Raw genomic sequence first — 20,561 nt, forward strand, 5'->3', positions numbered from 1 at the left:
ATGAGGACTTCCATTTTGTCCGAGTTCAGTTTTAGACGGCTGTTCTTCATCCATTCGGCTACTTCTTTCATCCCTTCGTGTAGGTTGGTTTTGGCGGTGTTTGGGTCTTTGGTGAGAGAGAGGATCAGCTGGGTGTCGTCTGCGTAGGAGATGATGTTGAGGTTGTGTTGGCGCGCGATGGATGCGAGGGGACTCATGTAGACATTGAAGAGGGTGGGACTGAGTGATGATCCTTGTGGTACGCCACAGATGACTTCTTTGGCTTCTGATTTGAAGGGGGAAGGCGAACTCTCTGGGTTCTTCCGGCAAGGAATGAGATGATCCAGTCCAAAGCAATTCCTTGTATTCCGATGTTGCTGAGGCGTTGTATTAGGGTGTTATGACAGACTGTGTCGAAGGCTGCGGATAGGTCAAGTAAGATGAGGGCAAGTGTTTCTCTGTTGTCCAGTAGTGTTCGGATGTCGTCTGTTGCTGCGATGAGGGCGGTTTCGGTGCTGTGTTTGGCTCGGAAGCCGGATTGTGAAGGGTGGAGGGATTTGTTGGATTCGAGGAAGGCGGCGAGCTGATTATTGACGGCTTTCTCAATGACTTTGGCAGGGAATGGGAGGCGCGAGATGGGGCGGTAGTTCTTAAGTTCAGTGGGGTCTGCTGTGGGTTTCTTCAGAAGGGCGCTGAGTTTGGCATGTTTCCAGCTTTCCGGGAAGGTAGCGGAGTTGAAAGAACTGTTGATGATGTCGCGGAGATGGGGTGCGATGATGGAGTCTGCTTTGTTGAAAATGTGGTGGGGGCATGGGTCGGTAGGCAATCCTGAGTGGATGGAGTTCATCAGGCGGATGGTGTCTTCGGTGGTGATTGTGTTGTGAAGGATGTTAGAGGGCGGTGTTGGTTCGGAAATGGGTGAAGTGGGCATGTCGTCGGACTGGTTGTCGAAGCTGTTATGTATTTCGGGGATTTTGTTGTGGTAGAATGAGGATAGAGAGTCGCAGAGGACTTGGGAGGTAGAAATGTCGTTTGTGCCGGTGGTGGGGTTAGTGAATTCTTTGACGATGTTGAATAGTTCCTTGCTGTTTTGGGCATTGTTGTCAAGTCGATCCTTGAATGCAGATTTCTTGGTGGATTGTATCAGTTGGTGGTGTTTGCGGGTGGCGTTCTTGAAGGTGGCTAGGTTGTCAGTGGTTGGGTTTTTTCTCCAGGTTTTCTCGAGAGTACGACAGAACTTCTTGGATTTTTTAAGGTCATCGTTGAACCAGGGGGCTTTTTTGCTGCCTTGCTTGATTTGATGGTTTTTCAGGGGTGCTAGTTCGTCAGCGCTGTGGGTGATCCACTGTGTGAAGTTGGTGGCTGCTTGGTTAGGGTCCGATGAATTGGCAGCAGGGTTTTGGTGAAGCGATGTGAAGAGCTGGTCGGTGGTGATTTTGTTCCAATTTCTTCGGGGAATGGGTTGGGGGGGTTGTGTGTCGAGGGCTTTTTGTAGTTGAAGCTGTGGTCCGTCCAGTGGAGAGCTGTGGTGTGATCGAAGGAGATGTGCTTGCTGGAGGTGAAGATAGGATCAAGCGTTTGTCCGGCAGAGTGGGTGGGGGTGTCTACCAGTTGTTTGAGTCCTAGATTGGCCATGTTATCCAGAAGGGTGGTGGTGTTGTTGTCGTTTTTCTTTTCCAGGTGGAAGTTGAGGTCTCCCAGAAGAATGTAGTTTTCGGAGGGGAGGGCATGTGGGCTGATGAAGTCAGCGATGTCTTCGCTGAATTGCGTGCGGGGACCTGGGGGTCTGTAGATGAGGGTGCCCCTGAGTGTGGTTTTGTGGTCGGTGTGAGTCTGGAAGTGAAGGTGTTCGTCGGAAGTGAGGTTGTCGTCGGAACTGGTCGTGATGCGGATGGTGTTCTTATGGACGATGGCGATGCCTCCTCCTGTTTGGTTGGTGCGATCCTTTCGGATGATCTTGTAGGCTTCTGGGATGGCTATGGCGATGTTGGGCGCTGATGAGGCGTTCATCCATGTTTCTGTGAGGAAGGCGATGTCCGGCGGTGTAGTGTCGAGTAGGTTCCAGAGTTCGATGGAGTGTCTGTGTACTGAGCGGGTGTTGATCAGGATGCACTTTAGGTGGTTAGTGTTGGAGCTCTGTTTGGAGTTTGTGGATTTGGTGTGGGTCCTGATGCAGTCGAACTTGCAAGAGAGGCAGGTGAAGGGACCATGGGTGTGTCCTGGGGCGGCTTGATAGCAGTTTGGAAGACGGCCAGGGTTAAGGGCTGAGAGGGTTGCGGCGTCATAAGTAATGCGGGCGGATTGAGAAATGCGGGGACCAGGGGTTCTGGCGCGGTCCAGGCGCGGACGGGCGTAGACGGGCTTACCTTTGGCGCACCTTCGGCGCACATGGGGCGTGTCCGCTGCGCGTGAATGCTGCACGCAAAAGCATCTGTCATAAGTGGATAATGGAGGGGGCGGGGGCGAGGGAGGAGTAGCTGGGAGGCGGGTGCGGGCTGGGGAGCCTCGCTACGAGGCACAACAAACAACATGGCAGCGATAAACAAACCTGATACAGGACGAGATTGGGGCAGACAGATGAATGGCGCTATGGGCGGTGGTATCAGCACAATCAGGCAATACTAGTTATAATTGAAGTCCAGCAATGCGAGCGCAGAAATAACCAAGCATCAATTTTAATACAGGCAAGCAGTCAGAGCTACTATGCAATCAGGCAATAATATTTGTTTTTTAAATCCAGCAATGCGAGCGCAAAATAACCAATCTGAACTGTTAATACTGCCAAGCAGTCACAACTACGATACCCAGGCAGCAATCTTGTACGAGCAAGCAGTCAGAGCCAAGCGCTGCGATGTCCGCCCAGGGAGCGTGGGGAGCGACCTCTTCTCACGAAGTTAGAGATTGGATGTGTATGTAGATTTTAGAATTACTGAATAGGTTGTTCTAACTGGAATTGGTATTTCCAATTTTTTTTTTTAAATTTTAGTTTCTATTTTTTATTGTGTGTATCAAGGGTTATATTACGCTATTACGCTGAGAGGAGGTCTGTCACTCTTTCACACGGATGATGTCATCAGTGATGTCAATTGAGATGTCATGAGTGATGTCATGAGTGATGTCACTGACCATGTCATGAGTGATGTAATATGTGACGTCATCAGCAGTGCATTTCGGGCGCGCGAGTTATAGTTAACTATAACAGGGGAATATCAATGGTTTTGTATGACTGAAATGTCCAGCTAACTATAATATGTGTGAAACCTATGGTTTTTCAGTGAATTTCTTAGGTTTTTTAAATGCTAATTTTTAACTATAACGTGTGTGAAACCTATGGTTTTTTCAGTGAATTTCTAAGGTTTTTTAAATGCTAATTTTTAACTATAATGCGGGTGAAACCATTGGTTTTTTAAATGGATTTCTAATGTTTTTTAAATGCTAATTTTTAACTAAAACGTGGCTGAAACCTATTGTTTTTTCAGTGAATTTCAAAGGTTTTGTAAATGATAATTTTAAAACGGATTATTATATTTCTTTCTTTTTATAATAATTTCCTACATTTGTATTATAAATATTTATATTTATTTTATTTTTTAAGTAATATTTCAAATACTTAATTTAAAATAACAATAACAAAACTTAATTACATTTTTTTAATTTCTTTTTTTATCAATATATTAAAATTAAATTCTTTATTATTCCTTTTTCATAGTTTTTTTTATAAACATACAGTACGCGTACCGTGAACGCACATTTTTAAAAATATTAAAATTAATTTCGATATAATTCCTTTTTTTATTGTTTTTTTTAATAATTGTATTGTACTCGTATCACAGCGCCGGGACACCCCCGGTGGGGGTAGCCGTGCGCTTAATCAAATTCCATAATAATAATAATAATAACGCACCATACTTTTACAGTAAATTGTTCTTTATGTGTACCCGCACACATTACGGATCTGCTTTGAGGTTACGCATCACATGTACTCTTGCATATTACATCATATACGTCGCACCGTGTGCGCACCCCGCGAAAGTTTCTAACTCTTCAAAATCATATTAAAACTTTTAATAAGCATATATTACTTTTAAAACCAATTACGCACATTGCGACAATACGTCGTATGTAAACGCAGCATAAGAGCACCGTAAGTGCACCGTTAGAGTCCGCAAAACCATGTGACTTTAAAAGAAGAGATTTTATTGGTTCATAATACTTCCTACTCCAATTGTTGAGAGACCCCTCCCATTTTGATCATTCTATTTGGACTTTCTTTGGAGCAGTTCTAGTGCTTTAGAACAAAACTGAAAAATGGCTGGTCATCCTGAGAGTTTTTTAGAACATTCTTCAGAGGAAGAATTTGTAGCTGAGCCTCCTCAGAAAATAAGGAAGGAAGCATTTATTTGGAAATTGTTTACATTTTCAGAGGGGCAGAAGAAAGTAAATGCTCCTAAGGTAACATGCAAAATATGCAATGTTACTCTTTCAAGGGGAGACCCCTCAAAAAAATATTCTTTTAGAACTGCTAGCATGGATCACCATGTGAAGAACTTGCATCCTACAAACTATGCAACGATAGCCACACAGAGCTTGCAAGAGAGTCAACCACCCGCAGTGGCTGCTACTTCAACTGCACCACCACCAGCACCACCTCCTCCAAGCAGTGGATACCAAATTATTGTCCCTCAGTGCCAACCTGACTTTTCATTGCAAGTTCTGCAAAGAACTTCTTTGTTATGGCAAGCAGTCAGTTGACCTTATTGTAAAGAGGGAAGAGGAGCACTTTTGGCCCAAAAAATAAAAAAAATGTTTGCTTTTTTGTTACAGTTCCACAGATTTTCTGGTTCTAGTTCTATTTTTTTGCTTAAAAAAAAAAAACTAAAAACTTGTTGAAAAATTAAAAAAAACTAAAAAGACAAAAAAACAGTTCTTCTCAGAACTACCTTCACTGGTCAAAGAAAGAACTATATTTCTATGTTATTGTGTCAAAGTTTGTCAGATTGAAGGTGTAGTTCATAAATGAATGAATAGATTAGAACTGTATGATGAATATGAAAGTGCAGAACTATAAGGAAGTGATACAACATTAATCTATAAGGTGTTTCCCGATAGTATACTGTAGTACCTCGGAAGCACTTGAATGTAACATATGCACATAAATATGTTACAAGCTATGCTTCAATTTGCACTACTGGTGAAAGTGCCTGGATGAATTTGTATGTGTTAAGGGTGAATTTACAATCCCTTGTGCCACTTTTACACAGCTGTTGTGGCACTTTTATGACGCAGCAGTGTTGCAAAAGATGTGCCATGGTAAGTGGTATTTACAATGTGACGCATTTGGAAGGTGCATCACATTGAAAAGCCCTGGGCTAGAAGGAGACATTCCTGCACAGGGAGAGGATATTCTGGTGCAGGAACGCCTCCTAAAACTGACTACGTGAAATTTATAAGATTTCATTCAGTTACTTTTGGGTTTATACCGTGTCAAAACCCTGCACCTGTTTGAAACAGGTGTAAGGATTGAGACAGCATTAGGAGCATTGGGCTCAAACAGTATTGTTGCAGCTGCATTTTGCTTGCAATGCAAATCAATCAATGCGCCATCTTCACAGCACAGATACATCACATATCTGCTCCACGTTTGCCTCATAGTGCTCCACATATGGTGCATCCATGGTGGTGATGTCACAGTGCACAATAACTGTCTTATTTCTGGGGATCTACCAGTTATTCTACATCTACTAATTACTGTTTTAATTTAGTGAATGCCTTACTACACACTCTTCAATGAATCACTAGAAAAGTATACCAAGAGTAACAGAGTGTTTACTGGAAGTGAAAAGGTAGAAACTGTAAAATTCAACTTAAAAAAGGCAAATTTGCAGGTGCATACAACAATGTATGCACAGTCTGTAGGCATTTGAAGCACTCTATGCCCTTATGCCTATTTTGCACCATGAGTACTTTACTACTCACATAGGCCTCATTTATGAGATTTTGCCGTAGGAAAGTTCAGCAGGCCTTCCTGTTTAGCTTCCCTATGGCAAAAGAAAAAGACAGGAATGTGCTATATCTATAAGATGCAGCATATTTCTATCCTTTTCTCCTTCATGAGTTGGAGACACTGAGGAAGACGCTGGCATTCGAAAACCTTCGCTTTTGAAATAACCTTGAAAAAAATGCAGACACTTCAAGAGGCATTTCCTGACATCCCTATTGGATACTCTGGCCATGAAGGTGGCATAGCCATTTCCATTGTGGCAGTAGCATTGGGGGCTAAAGTAGTGGAACGACATGTGATTTTGGACAAAACCTGGAGAGGAAGTGACCATCAGGCGTCTTTGGAACCAAGCGAGTTGGCTGAGCTTGTGCGATCAATCCGCACTGTGGAGATGGCCATGGGATCTCTGATTAAACAGTTTATACCATGCGAGACAAGCTGCTTTCAAAAGCTGGGAAAGTCTGTAGTCGCAAAAATGGACATTACTTCTGGCACAGTCCTCACCTCCAACATGCTCAATGTGAAGGTGGCAGAACCTGCTGGTGTTCCTCCTGAGGAGATCTATAGTTTAGTGGGAAAGAAGGTCAAGAGAGATGTTGGGGAAGATGAAATTATCACCAAGGAGACAATAGAAGACAACAATAAAAAGTTGTGGTAATGAACACAAGAAGGACTTTAAGAATTTCTCATGGCTTAGAATTGCAGTTTATAGAAAGTATTAGAATTTGATAATTTAAACTGCCTTTTTTAATTTATATTCTGATTGTTGCATTATGTATACTTTATATGTTGGAAAGTTTCTTCATGAACGTGGTTTAAAATGAATCGTGTTTATTATAAAATGTATGATATGACTTATGTAGTTTGCTTTGTAATACATGCTGTACAGGATGTGGAAACTATCTGTTCTTCAAAATAAATAAATATCCTTTTCCCTTGCGCCAGTGCACAATGGTCTGCCTGCACCAAGGCACAAACCTTAGCACAATTAAGCAAGGGTGTCTGTGTTACAAGGATGATTATATTTGTAGAGTTAGACAAACTTTTCTGTACAAAAATATTCTCATGAGACTTTTCCTTTTTCTACGTATGATGCAGAAAGCAGCAACACATGAAGAAAAGTAAAAAACAAGGAGAATTAAAACTATTTTTCCCCTTTGCACCTTCCTTATGCCTCTCCTGGGGAGGCATAAGTTTTTTGCAGTGCCTAAGATTTACAATTTCTTGTAAATGTAGAGCAGTGTTAAAAGGCCATGGGTGTTGCTGGAAACACCTCCAGCAACACCCATTGCACACCCCTTTAACACAGAATACTGCATTAAAAGGTTTGATATTTATCAGGCAACAGTACACCAAATAAAGTGCATTAGTGCTGCCTGATAAATATTACGCTGACAGTTGTGCCACAGAACATCACAAAAAGTGACTAGAAACCTTCCTCAGAAAATCATAAGTAAAATCATAAGTATATCTAGAAGCTTACCGTACTCTGTACTGTATTCTATTCAGTACGCGTACACTACACGTAACTTCCATAGGACAAGCAGCATACTGATTGGGTGTCAACTGTCTGGTTGAATATATAGTATCTTCACTTTTAGAATATAGCCTTATAGCTCACCGTAGAGGGTTAAACCGGCTATTAAAGGCCCTCTCCAGCATTAAAGGCCTGTGTCAAAGGTGAGGGCCTTTAACAAGGGAGAGGGACTTTAATAGCCATTATAGCCCGGCTATAAGGGTATTAGAACATTCTACCATTAGAAGACAGAATGTTCTAACTAAAAAGAACAAAGCCTTCAGGGATTGCGAGTGGATTGAAATCCCCCCAGGCTCCCTGAAGCCTTTATTCACAGCCAGAGCAGTGAACAAAGTAACGTTGGAATGTTGGAGTTCCAGGCTTATACCAGTCATAAGCCAAGAGCACTCCATTGTTATCAGTGGAACATTCGTATGTTCAAATAGTTTATAGATAAGCACATAGTGCTGAATGGCTAATTACAATACTGAAACAGTAAAGTGAGAGTGATTAATGAAAGTGTAATAATACAGACTGGATAATTAAATATAGCCTTATACCCCGCCGTGGAGGGCTATACTGGCTATTAAAGGCCCCGAGCCGAAGGCGAGTGTCTTTAACAAGGGAGAGGGACTTTAATAGTGGTATAGCCCATCTACGAAGGGCTAAAAGGCTATTAGAACATTCTGTCACTAGAGGACAGAATCTTCTAACAAAAAAAACAAAGCCTTTTGGGAGCGTGAGGGGATTGGAATCCCCTCAGGTTCCCTGAAGCCTTTTTTCACAGCTCTGACATTGGAATGTTGGAGCTCCAGGCTTATACCAGCCATTATAAGCCCGGAGCACTCCATTGTTTTCAATGGAGCTCCCAACATTCCAATGTTCTAATATAGAAAACACTAGTTTGTAGGTACATAGAAGACTGTAGGAATAGTCTATGGAGGTTTAAAGCAGTCCACAGCGTAAGACGTACTATCCTCCATGAATATTTCCATACTGACTAGATGATTACAGTTCTGCAAGCAGACTGCCTATGGAATTTTAAATACCTTAATTTTTAGCACAGTGCATACTCAAGGATATTCTGTTGAATAGCTCTGTACAATACGGAATCACCAATCATAGAGACTTTGCTGTAAGTCAAAGGATATACACCTGGAAATAAAAATTATTAAACACAAGTTTGCTGGCGCATAAGACAGTGTATACATAATCTATAAAGGTTTGAAGCAGTCCATGGCCTAAGACCCAGTTTGTACCATGTGAACTTAAATACTAGCTGAATGATTACAATTCTACAAGAAGAGTATCTCAAACCATTTTTATTTTTTAATCATACATTTATTTTTGTAACATTTCATAATTTAATATAACTTCCAGCATGATTTTGTCTGAAATTTCGTTTTCTTCATCTTGAATTTCAAAAGTCATATCATGAAACTCAAGAAAGTTCTCGTCTAAAGTTTCATCTAAAAAATCGCAGGTAATATCTCCTGCACCAATACTTTCTTCTTCATTCTCACTCTCCATGAAAGGTATATTTAACTCTTCTATCAGAGAGTTAGTAATTTCAAAACTCTGTTCCATATTCTTCTGCTCCGCTTCCATAGTGAATTTTATTATGTTGTTGTTCCTTGCAGAAAAACATAAACACTTCATTTTATCATTTTCCCTAATACATAATACAAAATTGTCTTTATCAACTATTTTGCTCTTTAACCCCTTCGATGCTCATGACGAGCTCAGCTCGTCATGAGGCACAGTGGAGCTGTGCTGATGACGAGCTGAGCTCGTCATGAAATAATGTATATCAAGGATCACCAGCACAGGAGGAAAATATCAATAGCAGCGAAGGTGTTAAAAAATAATATGCGAAAACCATTCTCAACTACTTTATTTGATGATATCTATAAAATTTGCTTATATGAATTTTTAGTTATGACATTTCCTTACATTTTCAAACCAGTCACTTTTTATCAGTATAAAAAAACTAAGGATATTATAATAAAATGCAGTACTAAAAAAAGTAGAAAATATCTATTCAGCTTACCAGTTCCAAAGCAGTTGATGTGTTGTAGTGAAATACAAAGAGCACAGGTACACTCAGTGTATATTTTTTTAATTTCTTCAAATGTGTTTTAAACATACAATACGTCTTTACAAACTTTTGTACACCATGGACGTTCTGTTACTTTACCGCTGTAGAAGTACATTCCATCGATTATTTTTGACAGTTAGTTATACTTACCTTCAAAATAACAATTAAAAAAAATATTACAAATTCAGCATCTGTAGAAGACAAAAGAAAATAGAGTTACAATTTATCTTTTGCAACACAAAATCATTTCTAAAGCATTTAATTTGCCTATATTGCTGTTCTCAGAATATATTGAATTTCCCTTGAAACAGTGAGTTCAATAGTACTCATCACATAACAGCGGGCAAAAAAAAGACAATCAAGAAGATTATCTTATTAAAAAAAACAACAATCTCAATAACAATCTTAAATGTTCTTTTTTTATAAGACCAAATTCTTACGTAACTATATGTCATGTCAAAAAATCCTGAAATAACAAAACACCATCATTAATTTTATTCCATTATAAATAAAGTTACTTCCAAGATATGCTAACAAAATTTGAAACAAAATTTTATTAAAGGTTACACATACTTTTCCGCATGGCCAAATAAGTATGTGTGAAATTCTTAGTTTGAAAGTTGTTCAATACTAATTCTGAACATCTGCCTTCCAGCCTTCTGATCCAAATCCACTGAAATTATTTGCACCGTCCCCGAGTGCTAATCTCTCAGCCTAATGCTATTCAACATCTTCCTGACCACCCTCACACAAATAGCCCGCCATCTCAACCACTACATCATCTCTTACTTCGACGACACCCAGCGCATCCTCTTGCTCACCAAGGAACCACATACCATAAAAAACAACCTCCACAACATAATTAAGGACATCACCAAGTGGATAAAGAACAGCTCTCTAAATCTGAACTCACACAACATGAAGATACTTATCCTCAGACCCACCCCCTCAGCTTCAGATGACTCCTGCTGGCCAACTACATTGTAAACAGTACCAACACCTACTGTCCATCTACAATGTTGCAGCATTAAAATCCTCAACTCCTCCCTGTAGAAATGTAAACAAGTCTACAGCATTTCGTCATACTGCTATAACACCTTCCACATTCTGCACATCATTTACAAGTACATCCTAAAGAAAACAAGAAGAAATAGACCACTCTGTGGCAACACACTCCACACAAGAATTCCAGCAAACAAATATAATGACTACAACCAATCAAAACTACCTCCACCTGACTGATCTTCAAAGTCCCCTGCTACAGCCACATCACCCACAACATGATACAGCTACACTGCCTCAACATCAACAGGAGGATTTTGTTCAAGCTCTTCACCCTCAGTTACAAAATACTCTACAACCCCAGACTGAAAAGCCCTGGGCTAGAAGGAGACATTCCTGCACAGGGAGAGGATATTCTGGTGCAGGAACGCCTCCTAAAACTGACTACGTGAAATTTATAAGATTTCATTCAGTTACTTTTGGGTTTATACCGTGTCAAAACCCTGCACCTGTTTGAAACAGGTGTAAGGATTGAGACAGCATTAGGAGCATTGGGCCCAAACAGTATTGTTGCAGCTGCATTTTGCTTGCAATGCAAATCAATCAATGCGCCATCTTCACAGCACAGATACATCACATATCTGCTCCACGTTTGCCTCATAGTGCTCCACATATGGTGCATCCATGGTGGTGATGTCACAGTGCACAATAACTGTCTTATTTCTGGGGATCTACCAGTTATTCTACATCTACTAATTACTGTTTTAATTTAGTGAATGCCTTACTACACACTCTTCAATGAATCACTAGAAAAGTATACCAAGAGTAACAGAGTGTTTACTGGAAGTGAAAAGGTAGAAACTGTAAAATTCAACTTAAAAAAGGCAAATTTGCAGGTGCATACAACAATGTATGCACAGTCTGTAGGCATTTGAAGCACTCTATGCCCTTATGCCTATTTTGCACCATGAGTACTTTACTACTCACATAGGCCTCATTTATGAGATTTTGCCGTAGGAAAGTTCAGCAGGCCTTCCTGTTTAGCTTCCCTATGGCAAAAGAAAAAGACAGGAATGTGCTATATCTATAAGATGCAGCATATTTCTATCCTTTTCTCCTTCATGAGTTGGAGACACTGAGGAAGACGCTGGCATTCGAAAACCTTCGCTTTTGAAATAACCTTGAAAAAAATGCAGACACTTCAAGAGGCATTTCCTGACATCCCTATTGGATACTCTGGCCATGAAGGTGGCATAGCCATTTCCATTGTGGCAGTAGCATTGGGGGCTAAAGTAGTGGAACGACATGTGATTTTGGACAAAACCTGGAGAGGAAGTGACCATCAGGCGTCTTTGGAACCAAGCGAGTTGGCTGAGCTTGTGCGATCAATCCGCACTGTGGAGATGGCCATGGGATCTCTGATTAAACAGTTTATACCATGCGAGACAAGCTGCTTTCAAAAGCTGGGAAAGTCTGTAGTCGCAAAAATGGACATTACTTCTGGCACAGTCCTCACCTCCAACATGCTCAATGTGAAGGTGGCAGAACCTGCTGGTGTTCCTCCTGAGGAGATCTATAGTTTAGTGGGAAAGAAGGTCAAGAGAGATGTTGGGGAAGATGAAATTATCACCAAGGAGACAATAGAAGACAACAATAAAAAGTTGTGGTAATGAACACAAGAAGGACTTTAAGAATTTCTCATGGCTTAGAATTGCAGTTTATAGAAAGTATTAGAATTTGATAATTTAAACTGCCTTTTTTAATTTATATTCTGATTGTTGCATTATGTATACTTTATATGTTGGAAAGTTTCTTCATGAACGTGGTTTAAAATGAATCGTGTTTATTATAAAATGTATGATATGACTTATGTAGTTTGCTTTGTAATACATGCTGTACAGGATGTGGAAACTATCTGTTCTTCAAAATAAATAAATATCCTTTTCCCTTGCGCCAGTGCACAATGGTCTGCCTGCACCAAGGCACAAACCTTAGCACAATTAAGCAAGGGTGTCTGTGTTACAAGGATGATTATATTTGTAGAGTTAGACAAACTTTTCTGTACAAAAATATTCTCATGAGACTTTTCCTTTTTCTACGTATGATGCAGAAAGCAGCAACACATGAAGAAAAGTAAAAAACAAGGAGAATTAAAACTATTTTTCCCCTTTGCACCTTCCTTATGCCTCTCCTGGGGAGGCATAAGTTTTTTGCAGTGCCTAAGATTTACAATTTCTTGTAAATGTAGAGCAGTGTTAAAAGGCCATGGGTGTTGCTGGAAACACCTCCAGCAACACCCATTGCACACCCCTTTAACACAGAATACTGCATTAAAAGGTTTGATATTTATCAGGCAACAGTACACCAAATAAAGTGCATTAGTGCTGCCTGATAAATATTACGCTGACAGTTGTGCCACAGAACATCACAAAAAGTGACTAGAAACCTTCCTCAGAAAATCATAAGTAAAATCATAAGTATATCTAGAAGCTTACCGTACTCTGTACTGTATTCTATACAGTACGCGTACACTACACGTAACTTCCCGAGCACAAGCAGCATACTGATTGGGTGTCAACTGTCTGGTTGAATATATAGTATCTTCACTTTTAGAATATAGCCTTATAGCTCACCGTAGAGGGTTAAACCGGCTATTAAAGGCCCTCTCCAGCATTAAAGGCCTGTGTCAAAGGTGAGGGCCTTTAACAAGGGAGAGGGACTTTAATAGCCATTATAGCCCGGTTATAAGGGTATTAGAACATTCTACCATTAGAAGACAGAATGTTCTAACTAAAAAGAACAAAGCCTTCAGGGATTGCGAGTGGATTGAAATCCCCCCAGGCTCCCTGAAGCCTTTATTCACAGCCAGAGCAGTGAACAAAGTAACGTTGGAATGTTGGAGTTCCAGGCTTATACCAGTCATAAGCCAAGAGCACTCCATTGTTATCAGTGGAACATTTGTATGTTCAAATAGTTTATAGATAAGCACATAGTGCTGAATGGCTAATTACAATACTGAAACAGTAAAGTGAGAGTGATTAATGAAAGTGTAATAATACAGACTGGAGAATTAAATATAGCCTTATACCCCGCCGTGGAGGGCTATACTGGCTATTAAAGGCCCCGAGCCGAAGGCGAGTGTCTTTAACAAGGGAGAGGGACTTTAATAGTGGTATAGCCCATCTACGAAGGGCTAAAAGGCTATTAGAACATTCTGTCACTAGAGGACAGAATCTTCTAACAAAAAAAACAAAGCCTTTTGGGAGCGTGAGGGGATTGGAATCCCCTCAGGTTCCCTGAAGCCTTTTTTCACAGCTCTGACATTGGAATGTTGGAGCTCCAGGCTTATACCAGCCATTATAAGCCCGGAGCACTCCATTGTTTTCAATGGAGCTCCCAACATTCCAATGTTCTAATATAGAAAACACTAGTTTGTAGGTACATAGAAGACTGTAGGAATAGTCTATGGAGGTTTAAAGCAGTCCACAGCGTAAGACGTACTATCCTCCATGAATATTTCCATACTGACTAGATGATTACAGTTCTGCAAGCAGACTGCCTATGGAATTTTAAATACCTTAATTTTTAGCACAGTGCATACTCAAGGATATTCTGTTGAATAGCTCTGTACAATACGGAATCACCAATCATAGAGACTTTGCTGTAAGTCAAAGGATATACACCTGGAAATAAAAATTATTAAACACAAGTTTGCTGGCGCATAAGACAGTGTATACATAATCTATAAAGGTTTGAAGCAGTCCATGGCCTAAGACCCAGTTTGTACCATGTGAACTTAAATACTAGCTGAATGATTACAATTCTACAAGAAGAGTATCTCAAACCATTTTTATTTTTTAATCATACATTTATTTTTGTAACATTTCATAATTTAATATAACTTCCAGCATGATTTTGTCTGAAATTTCGTTTTCTTCATCTTGAATTTCAAAAGTCATATCATGAAACTCAAGAAAGTTCTCGTCTAAAGTTTCATCTAAAAAATCGCAGGTAATATCTCCTGCACCAATACTTTCTTCTTCATTCTCACTCTCCATGAAAGGTATATTTAACTCTTCTATCAGAGAGTTAGTAATTTCAAAACTCTGTTCCATATTCTTCTGCTCCGCTTCCATAGTGAATTTTATTATGTTGTTGTTCCTTGCAGAAAAACATAAACACTTCATTTTATCATTTTCCCTAATACATAATACAAAATTGTCTTTATCAACTATTTTGCTCTTTAACCCCTTCGATGCTCATGACGAGCTCAGCTCGTCATGAGGCACAGTGGAGCTGTGCTGATGACGAGCTGAGCTCGTCATGAAATAATGTATATCAAGGATCACCAGCACAGGAGGAAAATATCAATAGCAGCGAAGGTGTTAAAAAATAATATGCGAAAACCATTCTCAACTACTTTATTTGATGATATCTATAAAATTTGCTTATATGAATTTTTAGTTATGACATTTCCTTACATTTTCAAACCAGTCACTTTTTATCAGTATAAAAAAACTAAGGATATTATAATAAAATGCAGTACTAAAAAAAGTAGAAAATATCTATTCAGCTTACCAGTTCCAAAGCAGTTGATGTGTTGTAGTGAAATACAAAGAGCACAGGTACACTCAGTGTATATTTTTTTAATTTCTTCAAATGTGTTTTAAACATACAATACGTCTTTACAAACTTTTGTACACCATGGACGTTCTGTTACTTTACCGCTGTAGAAGTACATTCCATCGATTATTTTTGACAGTTAGTTATACTTACCTTCAAAATAACAATTAAAAAAAATATTACAAATTCAGCATCTGTAGAAGACAAAAGAAAATAGAGTTACAATTTATCTTTTACAACACAAAATCATTTCTAAAGCATTTAATTTGCCTATATTGCTGTTCTCAGAATATATTGAATTTCCCTTGAAACAGTGAGTTCAATAGTACTCATCACATAACAGCGGGCAAAAAAAAGACAATCAAGAAGATTATCTTATTAAAAAAAACAACAATCTCAATAACAATCTTAAATGTTCTTTTTTTATAAGACCAAATTCTTACGTAACTATATGTCATGTCAAAAAATCCTGAAATAACAAAACACCATCATTAATTTTATTCCATTATAAATAAAGTTACTTCCAAGATATGCTAACAAAATTTGAAACAAAATTTTATTAAAGGTTACACATACTTTTCCGCATGGCCAAATAAGTATGTGTGAAATTCTTAGTTTGAAAGTTGTTCAATACTAATTCTGAACATCTGCCTTCCAGCCTTCTGATCCAAATCCACTGAAATTATTTGCACCGTCCCCGAGTGCTAATCTCTCAGCCTAATGCTATTCAACATCTTCCTGACCACCCTCACACAAATAGCCCGCCATCTCAACCACTACATCATCTCTTACTTCGACGACACCCAGCGCATCCTCTTGCTCACCAAGGAACCACATACCATAAAAAACAACCTCCACAACATAATTAAGGACATCACCAAGTGGATAAAGAACAGCTCTCTAAATCTGAACTCACACAACATGAAGATACTTATCCTCAGACCCACCCCCTCAGCTTCAGATGACTCCTGCTGGCCAACTACATTGTAAACAGTACCAACACCTACTGTCCATCTACAATGTTGCAGCATTAAAATCCTCAACTCCTCCCTGTAGAAATGTAAACAAGTCTACAGCATTTCGTCATACTGCTATAACACCTTCCACATTCTGCACATCATTTACAAGTACATCCTAAAGAAAACAAGAAGAAATAGACCACTCTGTGGCAACACACTCCACACAAGAATTCCAGCAAACAAATATAATGACTACAACCAATCAAAACTACCTCCACCTGACTGATCTTCAAAGTCCCCTGCTACAGCCACATCACCCACAACATGATACAGCTACACTGCCTCAACATCAACAGGAGGATTTTGTTCAAGCTCTTCACCCTCAGTTACAAAATACTCTACAACCCCAGACTAATCTACCTTTACGACAGTAATCCTGAAAGGCCAAATTTTGATCTTAAAATGTTGGCTTTAAAAATATTAGGTAAGAATTTGGTAACTCTTTAGGCAGACGTTGCTTAAAAACTAATTGACTATCATTACAATGTATCCAACCTTTCAGACATTTTAAATAAACAGTGTAATGCCCAGATGTTGTAGAAGGTCCTTCATGAAAAATAATTGCAACAGCTACAAAAGTTCTTCTTGGTATTGAAACTTGACCAGCTGCAACATTTTTTATTAAAGTTTCCAATTTTCTTCCATCAGCTCTACAATGTTGCAGCATTAAAATAACATATTGTCCATATCTTTGTATAAATAATGTTGATGACATTTCTGATTTACATTGGCTACACTCCATGTTTTGACTAGCTCCTCTAACTAGATTGTTAAAAGACACTGATCAGAGTCTGGTAAAGTCAAATGTATGAATCTTTCAGTGTCTATATTAGTGCTAAATGTAAACAAACAATTTTGACAGTCATGTTGACATTGATAAGAAAGGCCAAAAATATGTTCAATATCTATACCTTCATCTTCCAGTACATTAAGCATAAACATTAAAAATTCCTCACAATCTTGCTGAATATTCTGTGTAAATTTAGTGGAACCAGAACATATATCCAAAACATTTCAAATATCAGTAACACTTTGTATTTTACTTTTATCACTACTACATTTATCATAAACAGAATACAACAACAAACAGAATCTTTGGTCCAGATTTTCAACAATTTACTGTTATAAACTTTCAAGAAATAAAACAACGTTAACAACTACATTAGCATAGCAGTTGACACCACAACTTTTTTCAAACCGATAACCAACATTCTCTTCAACACTGTCCTTTTTGTTTTTGCTTCCAGACACAGCTTCATCTTGTTTTTTTTCTTTCTCTGCAGTTTCACAACATATATTCTCAAATCTTCTTTTCCTACCTACCACACGCTTTTCAAATACTGGATATTGACCTAATTGGGAGCTTATTCTCTTCTTAATTTATTATACTCTTTGACAAAATTTGCATCTGCACTAACCTTTGTCTCATCAAAATCAATCAAGTACAATCCAGATAAAGTTCTGACTCAGGACAAAGCAACTTATGCCATACCCTCTTTATACACAGTACTTCCAATATTTACTAAAGCACTATCTACACTTAAACCTTGAGATTTATGAATGGTCACCGCATATGCCAACCAAATAGGAAACTATTTTCTGCGTACATAAAAATCTTTTACAAGCAAGAACCGAGATGAACAACAACTAAATTGTTGTATTTCTGCAATTTCATCAAATTTGATCTTCAAGAATTCAATACCATCTCTATTTACATAATTAACAAAATCAACAATTTTACCCATTACTCCATTTTTCCACATTCAAATTACGGCGTAAAATTACCCTACAGTTTACACATGCATACAAATTCTTTTTTAAACCAGCAGTTTTACTTATCGACTTCTCTAAAGAATCCAATTTCTTCAGTCAAAATAATAGTTATTCCTTCATGTTCAATTTTGTCAATAGCTTTCGATTTTATAATTTCTTCATTTTCCAACTTTAACATTTCTTGATTGAATACAGAACATTCATGCAGTGTTGGCATTAAACAAATTACAGACTTGTTTTCTGCAATTTTCATATATATTTGCTCAGGAACAATATTTTCATTTGGAAACAAATTGGGAAGTAATCGTCTCTGTAAAGCTTGTTTGCCATGTTCTATCACTTTTCCTATTCCTATTTCTTGAAGAATAGTTCCATAATCAGCATCATTTGCCTGCTGCATATTTCTAATAAGTTCTTTATATTAAAAAAATGACCAAATGTTAACATTTCCAATACTTCCCAAAGACTTTCTGGTATCTTCATGTGCCAGTGTTCTAAACACTGGTTGTACTTTTACAGGAGTAAGTTGTAGTAGATCTCCAAAAACTGTGACGTGTTTTTCGCCAAATAATACGTCATAATTTGTTTTAAGAATTTGCTGCATTCTCAAATGTAAAAAGGCAAGCATTAAGTTTGATACCATGCTTACCTCATCAATAATGAGAAGTTTAATTTTCTTCAAGACTCTTGAAACTTCAAAACAAGCTTCTTCAGAGAGCTTGTGGTATTCTAATTTATTTTCATGCTCCACTGGTAGCATTAATAAACAATGTAAAGTAATTCCTTTAATATTGTGTGCTGCCAACCCATTTGGAGTAGTGACAACACAAGACAAATACGACTCAGTTGTTTTCTGTAGATAAGTTGAAATTACTTTAATTTAAAAACTTTTTCCTGTCCCAGCTTCTCCACTCACGTACAATCAGATAGGTTGAAATGATGAGCAAGAGCACTCTCTCTTTTCATGAAGTAATCCATGGTTAATCTGCTCTCTCACTTGCTCATATATTTGTTTTTGCTCAACATTTAATTGTTCTTCTAAGTTTCCTAAGTTTCTTACATGTTCTTGAGCTTGATAAATTGCTGATTCCACCTCTTCCATAGCAGTTGCTGCTTCATTTTGAACAATTGGTTCTCCTAGTGGGTCCTGACTCAACAAAGCAGAAGTTTGACTGTCTTGAGAACTATCTCTAGCAATCTCAGCTGCAATTGTAGCTTCTTGCTCAATTTAATTGTTCAACATTTTCACATAATTTGCAAAACAGGACATTCTATAGTATCTTTAGTTGCATTGAAGGAATCTTCATAGGTCTCGAAATCTCCAAGTAATTCTAATTCTGAACGCCATGGCTTGAAAAGTTGCAAAAGAGCTAAATAGTAAAAAGCCCTTTTGTCAGGTGTTTCGCAACTCAGTTTACGGTGATTGATCAAATGTCCTCTTCTTTGTACCACCAGACATCCTTCAGAACCAAACACAGCATATATACCATTATTTATGCTTTCTGCAATATTCCATTTAAAAATATAGTTTTGCAGCCCTTCATAGAGATAAATGTTCTCAAGATGATGACTTCTGTTTGGATAATATGGATCCAACATATTTGTTTCACATATCTGAACTTTCTGGCTCCTTTTCAGCTAAATATTCAATTTCTTGTACAGGTTTAAGTACTCGGTTTCGTGTTGCAGCAAGACCTAGACTCACCCAAATGATTCTTCTAGATTTGGAGTATAAACTTGCAGATGATAATCGATCCGAGCATTCATACGCTCTAATTTCTCGATGAGATAACATCTTTAAACTGTAAGTATATAATTTCTTACTTAGACTCTTCTCGTGGGAAATCTCTTCCCACATTTCCTTCAATTCTGTCTTTTTTGATTTCGTTATGTACGATGTTATATATTGAGCAACAGCAATGGGATTGTCTGCAACATATTGAATATCCATGTTAGCATTCCACATGGACCAAATGACTGGGTTATAGTCATTTATATATTTTGAATCTTCATTTCTTCTTAAATTGTAGGTATTTTTAGGAGACTTTCTTGTGATAGTATGTTGCAAAGATGACATAAAACTGTTCACTCTTCCTTTCGATATTACTGGACGTGGAAATCCAAAACGACATTTGGTGTAGAATTTGTCCTTAGATTTATACTTTCGACGACAGTATTTCCTACAACGATAGCTTTGGAATCGTAAGACTTGTTGCCTTAAGTCCTTATCCTGTGTACTTTTTGGTATATCACAGGTAGCGTATTCTTCAATAAAAGACAACACAGTATCATCTGAATCTGTTCCAAATTTGGGAGAATCTTTGATCCATATTAACATGTGTATGTGAGGAGCACCTCTTGCATGATACTCCTTTCTCCAAAAGAAGTCCACAACCTCTCCAAGAGGAGGAATTTTTTTATTAGTGATAAAATACATCATAGCTTCACATCTATGATTGAAATATCTGCATGCATTAACTGGATCCAAGGAGCACAATTCTCCTGGTGTCTTGTATTCAATATTTAGTATATTTGGATTTGCCTCTTTAA

The 20,561-nt window shown here is 38.3% G+C and overlaps 2 pseudogenes; both read left to right on the plus strand.

Moving 5' to 3' along the window:
* The first annotated feature begins 6,158 nt into the window (after window positions 1–6,158).
* On the plus strand, window positions 6,159–6,638 carry LOC147730636 (N-acetylneuraminate-9-phosphate synthase pseudogene; annotated as a pseudogene).
* A 5,148-nt stretch (window positions 6,639–11,786) lies between these two features.
* LOC147730637 (N-acetylneuraminate-9-phosphate synthase pseudogene) lies at window positions 11,787–12,266 on the plus strand (annotated as a pseudogene).
* The last annotated feature ends 8,295 nt before the right edge of the window (window positions 12,267–20,561 follow it).

The sequence above is a fragment of the Lissotriton vulgaris genome, chromosome 2_1 (genome assembly GCF_964263255.1).
Source record: "Lissotriton vulgaris chromosome 2_1, aLisVul1.2, whole genome shotgun sequence".
Classification (NCBI taxonomy): Eukaryota; Metazoa; Chordata; class Amphibia; order Caudata; family Salamandridae; genus Lissotriton; species Lissotriton vulgaris.